This window comes from Triticum aestivum, chromosome 1B, assembly GCF_018294505.1.
Source record: "Triticum aestivum cultivar Chinese Spring chromosome 1B, IWGSC CS RefSeq v2.1, whole genome shotgun sequence".
Taxonomy (NCBI): Eukaryota; Viridiplantae; Streptophyta; class Magnoliopsida; order Poales; family Poaceae; genus Triticum; species Triticum aestivum.
Window position 1 is genome coordinate 620,810,307 of NC_057795.1, and position 11,554 is coordinate 620,821,860.

The window sequence follows — 11,554 nt, forward strand, 5'->3', positions numbered from 1 at the left end:
TTCATTCGAACTCCTTTTTGTAAAGCGCAGCTAAAATAATGGATACTCCTGATTTTGTAATGTACCACACTCTTCTGGCTGTTATTATTTTAGCAAAAATAATCCATCTGGCAATCTGTGATCTTCGTGAGTAAGGTGGTGCATTACATACCAGATCCATGAGCTAACTGTCTCAGATTACAAAATGCCCTGAATAGTGAATACGCACACACATGACACCAGCCCAAAACGCCGGACTCAGAGAGCTAGCTATAGCTAGTGTCCTCCGTTCTCTGGCTTCATCGTGCTTGGACTTGGCTCCTCCGTAGTCGTAGTCCAGAAAATCCGTCAGAATCCTCATCCTGCTGTGACTCTGCATCTGGAGATGGTGACCAGAAGTGTGACCCTGGGTTAAGCAAATTAACAAAATGACATACAGTACTTTTCATAGATGACCATAACCCGAGTCAACCAATTCTTTCAGATTACTAACATATGCGCAGACCTTGCTGTAAAAAAATATACAGACCTTTGTCACCTTGGAGGCATCCCTATCATGGCTTTCTGCCGTTGAAGCTTCTCCTGCATGCGTTGAAACCAGATAAACTAATGAAGCCTATTTGCGTAGTAGGGTAATCAAAACTTGATGAGGAAACAGCAAGAGGAAAGGAACATCGTACCTGAAGATGACGCGGTGATCAACAGGGCCATCGCCAAGACGGGCATTCTCAGTTTAGCCATCTTATTATCTCCTCCTTATATACTGGCGTCTGGCGATGAGTGGAGTGTGCAACTAACTGTAAGAGGGCAAGTGGCGGAAACTCTTTTGCGATGTGGCAAATGATTCGGGTCACCATTGATCTGGTCTATGCGACGGTGATGAATATTATCAGAACAATGTCAACCACTACGTATGGTGCTTAATCTGCCCGAGACCATGCCTGCTTCAGAAGGACTTCGTTGTCGCCATGATTCAGTTGGTGCTGCGTAGAGATGTGATGCTATATGTCAGCATAGAAAAGTTGCAGTATGTCAGCATAGGTGATTAATAATCAAGAAACAACAATCAGTGATCTGCATGGTCCGGAGATTATCTTTGTGTGTGTGTGTGTGTGTGTGTTTGTATAGGGATTTGTGTCGTGTGGTTGTATGGATCGTTGTCTCAAATCTCATCTGGCTGTTCATCAGGGAGCTTAACTGAACTTGAATTGGCGAGATACAGTCATTCCTTCAGTAGAACAAGGACGTTTGTTTCGCTGGTGGTTCAACAAGTGGGGTGGTGGCGCAGTTGGCTAGCGCGTAGGTCTCATAGCTGAGCGCGAGTGATCCTGAGGTCGAGAGTTCGAGCCTCTCTCACCCCACCATATAAAAAGACCATGTAGTGATGAAACGCTCTGTGGCAACTTGGGTCGCCACATGTGCACCTGATAAATCATCAGGTGAACTGAGCTAGTCTGAACCTGGTCTTCTTTTTCTTATTTTTTTTGTTCAGACTTACCTGATGTGCTTTGGTCTCTCACTCGCTGCTCCTCTGCTTGTCCTGCCCAACCACACTATGTTCAGGCTCACGAAAGTTGAAATTTCATCATGCGTCCTATTCAGCTACCAGCTTCGGGGGCTGGGAATTTCGGTTTTGGATGAATGGGAGTACCCTCAGATAAGGTATCATCTCATCTGTCAATAGACCTTTATATGAAGCACTTGGATGGATGGCTGCATTTTTTTTCCCTTCTGACAAAGGGATGCTTGGAACAGTCTGGGCACTCTTTGGTTGTATGGAACAGTATGATGCACTCTTTGGTTCGAGTTCATCTCTTTGGTTGTATGGAACAGTCTGATGTGAGACTCATCTATTTTCTAGCATGCCAAGAAAGAGAATTAATGAAAAATTAAGAAATCTATCATGAGCATACGCTCTTCGATAGGTATTTAAACTGGCGGGATCTGGACAGGGTGGCACAATGTATGCCTATGTTGCAGGTCTGAGTGTTCCCATAATTTCCAAGCTAATTCTGCTGTGCTATTTGTTCGTTACTAACATCTGAAGCTCATCATCCTTTGTTTTCTGAACATGTACAGAAAAAAAAGGGCACCTGAAGCCAGCTTTAGCAGTGAAAAAACTCGTCTGCACAGCATGATCATACGTGCAGGCAGCCAGATTGCAGTAGTGACTAGTGAGCAAGGGAAAAACTTGGACCAGATTGAGATCAAGCCTGCCGCTGAGGCCATTGGCCACTACCTTGCCAGGTTCTCCACCAGCTATTCAGCTGCACGTACTGAAGGCCGTCATTGGATCCTGCGCCAGATCATTTCGTGAACTCTTTTCTGTCTGTTTTCTATGAAATGGAACTTATACTCCCTCCGTTTCTAAATATTTGTCTTTCTAGAGATTTCAACAAGGGACTACATACAGAGCAAATGAGTGAATTTACACTCTAAAATATGTCTAGATACATCTGTATGTGGTAGTTCATTTGAAATCTCTAAAAAGACAAATATTTAGGAACGGAGGGAGTAGTAGTTAAGCCTGACGCCCACCCTGCGCAGTTGCCTCCTTCAGGATGAGTTGCATCAGGAATGAGCTACTAATAATTGGATCATGTGCCAAAACATACGAGTCATATTATGTTATGCCTGGATGGTAGACTTTTTTTCCTTCTTTCTTGCGTGTTCGCTTATAGTTGTGGTGGATTTTTTTTATGTGAGTAATATATTGATAGTTTGATACTAAGATGTTATTAAGTACACATAGCCTGTGAAACAGCAGTGTCAAAAGCAAGCTGAGGCATCGAGGTTGCACACGAAAGGCATTGTATTAGCCACCGGCTCTTCTTATATAAAATCAATACACCTTTTTATGGTGTACTCTAGAAGGAAAAAAAAGGCAGGGGAAAGGACATGGCATTTTTACTAATCCTTGTGACATGGAAAACTAGAACAAACGCAATATGAGTGCCAGCACAAACAAATAAATCTTCCCATACATTATATGGACTTGAATGGCTAAGGTTTCGTCCAGGGTGCAGATACAGACATGATATTTGTGGGGTCAGGATGGGCCAGTCCGACATGGTCCAGACCTCCCCATATCCACCTCACTTATGGGCTAGGTTTTATACGTGCCAAACAACCCTGATGTTTGGTTTGGGTATAGGGGTTCCAGTTGGATGGCAATTTCATGACCGGGCAGTGATCGGACCGTCCCTTGACGTATGGGGGAGTTTTCAGGGGTCCGGTTGTAGAAGCTCCAAGGGCTCATTTCATTTGAAGCATTTTCAAAAAACAATTGGAATAGGAATTCTAGAAATTCTTTGTAAATGCATCCGGTTTATATGAAACAAGCAGAACAATTCCTTAGGAATAATATTCCTTTATTGTGTTTTAGGGGAACTACACAACGGTCAAAGCTTATTATTTTTACATAAACACTTGGTGAGCCAATTCTATATGTTGGCAGTTGACATCCAATCACATTTGTGGGGTCAGGATGGGCCGGTCCGACATGGTCCAGACCTCCCCATATCCACCTCACTTATGGGCTAGGTTTTATACGTGCCAAACAACCCTGATGTTTGGTTTGGGTATAGGGGTTCCAGTTGGATGGCAATTTCATGACCGGGCAGTGATCGGACCGTCCCCGGACGTATGGGGGAGTTTTCAGGGGTCCGGTTGTAGAAGCTCCAAGGGCTCATTTGATTTGAAGGATTTTCAAAAAACAATTGGAATAGGAATTCTAGAAATTCTTTGTAAATGCATCCGGTTTATATGAAACAAGCAGAACAATTCCTTAGGAATAATATTCCTTTATTGTGTTTTAGGGGAACTACACAACGGTCAAAGCTGATTATTTTTACATAACCACTTGGTGAGCCAATTCTATATGTTGGCAGTTGACATCCAATCACATTTTTGTAGTACTTCTAATTCCTCTGTTTTGGTTGCCTCCAAACAAAATGAGCCCTTGTCAAGAGTCAGACACCCTTGCTACTATGGTGTCCATGGGGAACGTATCTGGTGCACCAGGTAATTGGTGCTACCGGCGCACCGACCCCATTGCACATTAAAAATGTTTGAAGAATCCGTAAAAAAATTAGTGCATTGACACCACATCAATGTATGTTGTCACAAAAATTTAAATCAAAATTGAGAACATTGCTCGAGATACAAAAATGACAAATTTACAATTTAGAAAAAAAAACTCCAAAGGTGAATTACCCGAAATATCCATGCAATGGACGGTTAAGATGACCCGATATTAATAGTCCATAAGACTAGTAAGTTGCACCGTAAAAGACCTCTCAGCAGGTGCAGAGTATCAAATCAAAGCCATACTTGCTCATCAGGGCTAGAACCAATGGGTGGATCGGCACAAACAAGCCCTACAAGAGCCAGAAATGGAGAGCCATAATGGTACCGTTATGCCGGTCCCGTATGAACCTGTCTTCATTCCAAGGAACCCACCATTTGCTTCCCCAAGAGAACCCATCATCCTAAAGATGGAGCAACTCGACCTCTGCGATCTGAGACTCCAAGACAGTCAAGTTGTTTACTACCGGTGTTTCTTCATATTCTTGCAATGTTCTTGCCTTCTCACTAACAGAACCAGAATCCACCATTTCTTGTTCCCCTTGCTTGGCTGTGTGAGAGGTTTTGAGTGGCTTTGGGCCATCGGAAGGTTTTCCCCCGCCCTAGTTTTTCCTTTTGCCAGTACCTATCGAGAAAGGTGGATCATTGGGTGAGCTACATAGCAGGAAAAAAGGGGATATAAAGAGAGGACGAATAAGAATCACCAGTATGATTACCAACATCCAAAGAATTTTTCTTTCTTCCCATTCATGTCCATTACCAGAGTCTTCACCTGTCAAATGGTATATCAGTCAATACTGATAAAGCAACGCATATCGAGCAAATAAGGAAGGGGTCGTACCCGAATCATCGCCATGATGATCTGTCTTCCATCAAGATGACTCCTAACTTCCCTCACCCACCATTTCGGCATGGCCCGTCGCTCGTGAGTCCGACCCCTACGCCTTCTTCGACGATCTCTTGGAGGAGGAGGAGGAAGACGTCGATAACTTCGAGGACAACCAGGACACCGACTGGACGACATCGTCAGTGGTTCTACCGTAGGTAGTAGAACATAGCAATGTCGAATAGCGACATCACATTGCATATTTTGAAAATGTCGCTTAATGACATTTGGAGTCACAAACAATACGTAATGCGACGAATTTTGGCTAGTAATATAAGTTTATTATGTTTGATGATGATTTGAACATGTTTAAATGTACCTTAAGTTGGACATACAAAAAAAGAAACAAGTAAAACACAAATATGGAGGTCGTGTGTTATGGTGACTATGTAAGGCACATGCCAAGGACCCAAAGGCAGGTGCCTTTAAGGCACTGAAGCTGCGTCCCTGCCACACCCTCCAAATGCATATGGAGCATGCTTCGTATGGCACACGGCGACCACACATATGACACCCGTGCTAGAGTTGCTCCTAGGCCTAGTTTGGCAGCACCCCTTTTTTCTAAAATCATAGTGATCTAAAACATTAGTAGGTAATTAATATTGGGACATTCACACTTGTGTCCCTAACTTGAACCCACTACTCAAATTTACCTCTAACTTTTTGATGTGCTCAAATTTGCCCCTAAGAAGGATTTTAAGTCACAGGAATGCCCTTCCAGCTGGTCAAAGTTGTTTGACCAAAACTTTGAAAATTCATAACAAATTCATATGAACTTAGAAGAATGTAAAATTAGATATCAAAATGCTCATAAAAACAACACCTATATGCACGTGTCATTTAGGGGCATAAATGTAAATGCCCCATTAATATTTCAGTCTCTAGTATCAAAACAAAAAATACTTCATTCTCTAGAAACCACAATTTTTCTCAGTTTTCTTTTAAAAAGAGGTTAAAACCTCTTTATAATATACTCGAAAAAGCCACGGTATTGAAGATAGTACAATTTACAAAACTAATGCATCGGTTACGAAAAATACATTTAAAATAATAAATTTAAAATCATTGTTTGCAAAAAAACTGTGCTATTCCTCTAACACACTAAAATACCGTGTTGCCAAACATTGCCTTACCCTTTCCACAAAATTATACGTACTTAGTATGGCGTCAAGGACAATGAAACTTTGATCTAATTAATTGAGATAGGCTCAGCTCAGCGCACCATCATGAACAGCGACCAATTACTCGAAGCTTTTTAATAACTTCTGTTTCTTTTCAATAAAACCAACACTGGAAGCTAGCTAGGCCATCTCGTTTGACCATGACCCGTACGTGATGCCTATCTTCGCTGAAGAAAATTCATGGGCATTCTTTCTCCCAAATAGAAGCCACGACCAATATTAATCAGGCAATAAGATGGAGTTTGATCTGACCGGGCAACGCTCTTATAAAATGATCAAGAGTTGAGAACCAGAGATACACCGAGGAGCTAACCATGTTTAACACGTTACCAGAGAGAAAGATACGTATCTGCGGGTTGGTTCTGAGATTTCCCTTCCCGAACTGGACTTTCGAGTGTTTCATTTGAAGTATGAGATTACAACATCACATCACATCGCATCGCAGCTAAAATAATGGATACTCCTGTAGATACATCCCCTTCTATTCATTTTGATGACAAGTATTTCCGGACGGAGGGAGTACCACACTCTTTTAGGCTTTCAGCAGTTACTCACTGTATTATTTTAGCAAAAAAAATTAAAAAAATCGATCTGGAATTTTGTAATCTTTGTGAGTATATATTGTGGTGCATGACCAGATCGATAAGCTAACTGTCTTATTACAAAAAGCCCTAATGGCATACAAGCACAGCAGAGTCCAAAACACCGGACTCTGTCGAATGGCTGGGAGCGCTAGCTATTAGCTAGTGTCCTCCATTCCCGGGCTTCCTGTGAGGATCGTGTTTGGAGTTTGCTCCTCCGTAGTTAGTCCAGAACATCCGTCAGAACCCTCCTCCTGCTGTGACTCTGCACATCTGGAGAGGTGTGGCCCTGGGTTAAACAAACGGAAAAAGGATCAGTAGACTTTATAAGCAGTTCTGTCTGTTGATATGTGCAAGTATCTTCTCTAGAGCCAACACATCATTGTAGTTTAGTACATCTTCAGTCATCCACCTAACCAGTAGTAGCATTTGACACCATGAATGTGAGAAAATGAGAAATAATGTATCAGAGTGCACATAACGACACTAGCTCTGTCATTTCGTTTCTCTTAGACAGTCCAAGAAAAACTAATTAACAAAATGCCATGTTTTTCATAGATGACCATATGTTTGACGTATTGAACCCAAGTCAACCAACTCTTTCGGATTATTAACATACGCAGACCTTGCTGTCGAAAAATACAGACCTTTGTCACTTTGGAGGTGTCCCTGCCATGGCTTTCTGCCTTTGAAGCTTCTCCTGCATGCGTTGAAACCAGACAAGCTAATGAAGCCCATTCGTATTAGGGTAAGTACCGATGAATTTTGCCGTTGAAGGATGTTTGTTTCGCTTCTAAATCATCAAGTGGGGTGGTGGCGCAGTTGGCTAGCGCGTAGGTCTCATAGCTGAATGCGAGAGTGATCCTGAGGTCGAGAGTTCGAGCCTCTCTCACCCCACCATTATAAAAGGACCATGTAGTGATGAAACGCTCTGTGGCAACTTGGGTCGCCGCATGTGCACCTGATTCGTCAGGTGAACTGAGCTAGTCTGAACCTGGTCTTCTTTTTCTATTTTTTTTTGTTCAGCCTTAATAACAGTGCCTTCGTCTGTCATTGGACTTGTACATGAAACCTATCCGTTTTTTTGTTATTAACATCTGAAGCTCATCATCCTTTGTTTTCTGAACATGTACATGCAGAAAAAAAAGGCACCTGAAGCCAGCTTTGACAGTGAAAAAACTCATCTGCAGGCAGCCAGATTGCAGGAGCGACTAGTGAGCAAGGGGAAAAACTTGGACCAGATTGAGATCAAGCCTGCCGCTGTCTGTTTTCTATGAAGTGGAACTTGCAGTACATAGTTAAGCCCTCTGAAACAACACAGTGTTTGATTTGAACTCTGAGTTTACAACATCACAGTACAGCTAAAATAATAGATACTCCTGATTTTGTATTGCACCATACTCTTTTATCCGTTAGGACTATTCTTTTAGCTCAAATAATCGATCTGGCAATTTGTAATCTTTCTGAGTATGGTGGTACAATACCAGATAGACAATCTAACTGTCTCAGATTACAAAATGCCCTGAATAGTGAATACGCGCGCACGCACACACACACACACATGGCACCAGTCCAAAACACCGGACTCTGTAGAATGCTTGGGAGAGCTATATGTACTCCCTTCGTTCCAAAATAGATGACCCAACTCCCCTCCGGAGGGAGTAGCTAGTAGCTAGTGTCCTCCATTCCCGGGCTTCCTGTGTGGATCGTGTTTGGAGTTGGCTCCTCCATAGTCGTAGTCCAGAAAATCCGTCAGAATCCTCATCCTACTGTGAGTCTGCATCTGAAGATGGTAAAGAGAAGTGTGGCCCTGGGTTAAACAAACGGAAAAAGATCAGTAGACTTTATAAGCTGTTCTGTCTGTTGATCTGTGTACGTATCTAGAGCCATACAAAATTGTACTCCCTCCCTCCCAAAATATAAGAGCATTTTTGACACGTCAAAAATGCTCTTATATTTTGGGACGGAGGGAGTAGTTTAGTACCATCTTCAGCCAATCACCTAACCAGCTGTACTAGGTTGACATTTTGTTATCAAGAATGTGAGAAGATGAGAAATAATGCAACATAGTGCACATTACAAGACTAGCTCTGCCATTTCTTTTAATTTCTCTTAGAGGGACCAAGCAAAGCTAATTAACAAAATGCCATGCTTTTCATAGATGACACCATACGTTTGACATAACCCAAGTCAACCAATTCTTTCGGATTATTAACATATGCAGACCTTGCTGTCAAAAACCTACAGACCTTTGTCACTTCGGAGGCATCCCTATCACGTTCTGTCGTTGAAACTTCTCCTGCTTGCATTGCAACCAGATAAACTAACGGTGAAGCTCATTCGCATTAGGGTAAACCGTACTGATGAAAAACAAGCAAGAGGGAAGAAGCAGCGTACCTGAAGATGATGCAGTGATCAACAGGGCCATCAAGAAGACGGCAGTGAAGACGGGCATTGTCAGTTTAGCCATCCGATTTTTTGTACCACTCCTACGGTCCTACCTGTGCTATGAGTTAAGTCATCTTATCTCCTCCTTATATAATGGCGATGAGCGGAGTGTGCAGCTGTAAGAGGGCAAGTGGCGGCAACTTTTTTGCAATGGCGCAAATGATTCAGGCCACCATTGATTTGGCCAATTTCGCACATAAGGGGTTATTTTTTGGTTTCGTCCAGTCATTAATAACTTGATTATTTTTAGATAATAGTAGATAGAAAGAACACTCGTATGGCGCTTCATTTTCGCGAGATCATGCATGCATATGCTTCCAGCTTCAGAAGTGCATGAGTTGGTCTGGTCGTCCTCGACAACATCGATTGTTTGGCATTTTCAGTTTCCACTAAGCTCACCGGTGACAAAATCGTTCGATCGTGCTGAACAATGTGTGGTTTAAGTAGAGGAATAGTAATTACTCCCTCTGTTCATCACAGTAAGATGTTATAACTTAATTCTGAATCAAGGAACTACCTCGCGAACGCGTCGCTCCCGCGGGCGACCGGACGCGCCCCCAACGCCTCTTTGCCGAGCCCTCACGGGTCGCGCCGACACAGGGTGCTCCTAGGCGGTGGCGGTCTGGCGCGGCAGCGGGATTCTCTGTCGTGGTCGTGGGCGATATGCTGGGCGGTGGCGCCGCTGTTGGCGGCTGGGTGACCCGGCGGCGCGATCTCGGCCCAGATCTGGGCCCTTTGGGCCCAATCTGGGTCTGGGCGGGCCGACGACGGGTTGGGTCATTAGCGTGGCTTCCGAGAGGCAGGGGAGCAGAGATGGGCGAGTGGATGCCGGCAGCGTTGGCGCGCCCTGCTGCAGCATGGCCGACGGGGCTTTGCGGGCCATGGGTGGCCTGGTATTCCCTGCCGGCGACCGCGACGATGCCGGAGGCACAAGCCTCTCACACGACGGCGGTGGAGGTAGTTCCCTCCTGCACGGCTACGGTGCTACCGGTCCCGTCGCCTGATGCATCTCTCTCCATCCTCTTGGCCTCATGGTGGCGATCTCAATGAGCCGGCATGGGTGGCCTCAAGACCGCGATGCCGCATGCTGGCGGGCGGCGAGGTGTTTGGTTGGCTCTGGCCCGGTTGGGCAGTGGGGTTTGGAATGCGAGAGAAATCCTTGCCGGTTCTTCCGGCTTCGATGCGGTGACACCTGCGGGTGCCGCCATCCCTTCATGGAGGGTGTCGGAGGTATCCATCCCGCACTCGCTTTCGCGTGCAGGGGGAAACCCTAGGACTGTCTGTCAGCGACCCAACTACATAGGAGCAAGACACCGTGGCAGCGCCAGGTCAACAGCCTACCACGGCGATCAGCCCGGGCGGCATGCACGGCTACACACCTAGGCGCGTCTCCAGCAAGCCGGCCCGCATCGTGCAGCCCAACAGGAGGTTCACTGGGCCGGAATGGACTCGCTAGGGTTGGCCCGGTTGCGCCAGCTACTTACCCTCCCCAGTGAGACGAGCGAGGCATCCAGTAGGATCAGAACGACGGCTCTCTTCCTCATTGCCCTTTCTTCCTCACAAGAACAGCTTGGTTGATTGTATCCCCAATTCGAGATTGTATCTGAGATTGGTAGTAGATCGATCGATACCCTAACATCCTGGTATCAGAGACCACTCCACCACTCCTCTCCTCCGCGCCAACCCTGGAGACTTGCCACCGCGTCCAAGCGCGGCAAGTTTTCCTCGCCGCCATGGATCCGGCCCTCAAAGAGTACCTGGACAAGCTGCACCAAGACGCCAAGGCCGACTCCGCCCATGTCCTCAAGCAGCTGCAGACCCAGTCTTCGCAGATCGAGGATCTCCTCCGCTGGAAACCCGATCTGGAGGCACGATTCGCGAAGCTGGAAACCACGGTGGCGACCCTGCAAGCCGCGGCACCGCCTGCGCCCAATGGGACGGCGCATCCCAGCACCCTCCCACCGCTGCTTCAAGCGTGAGGACCACCTCTCGGGCCCGATGGCCACGGCATTGCTAATCTCACCGGGAGGGCCCCGTCAGCGACCCATGTGTCGCCGGCGGCACTCCCGTTCACAGGTATGGTCCCGCTCCCGATTATTCCTGCCGCTACAGCTCTGTTTTCGTCATCAGTCCTCACCACTCTGGGCCAACCACCACCATCCATGAGCTTCCCTGTGTTCCCCGGCGATAACCCACAACTCTAGAAGACGATGTGCGAACAGTACTTCTAGATGTATCCTGTCCATGACTCTTACCGTGTACCTATGGCTATCCTCAATTTCTTTGGTCCGGCGAGCATCTGGCTCCAATCAGTCCAGAAGAAGCTCATAGGGTTGGATTGGGATTCGTTCACATCTCTGCTCTGTACACGTTTCGGCCGGGACAAGCACCAA

General features: G+C 45.6%; 2 non-coding genes across 2 annotated transcripts; both read left to right on the plus strand.

The window, feature by feature from the left end:
- Positions 1-1,252: 1,252 nt before the first annotated feature.
- TRNAM-CAU (transfer RNA methionine (anticodon CAU)) lies at positions 1,253-1,340 on the plus strand. The gene is given in 2 exon segments: positions 1,253-1,290; positions 1,305-1,340. It is a non-coding gene; the product is annotated as a tRNA-Met (tRNA).
- A 6,180-nt stretch (positions 1,341-7,520) lies between these two features.
- TRNAM-CAU (transfer RNA methionine (anticodon CAU)) lies at positions 7,521-7,610 on the plus strand. Its single transcript is given in 2 exon segments — positions 7,521-7,558; positions 7,575-7,610. It is a non-coding gene; the product is annotated as a tRNA-Met (tRNA).
- The last annotated feature ends 3,944 nt before the right edge of the window (positions 7,611-11,554 follow it).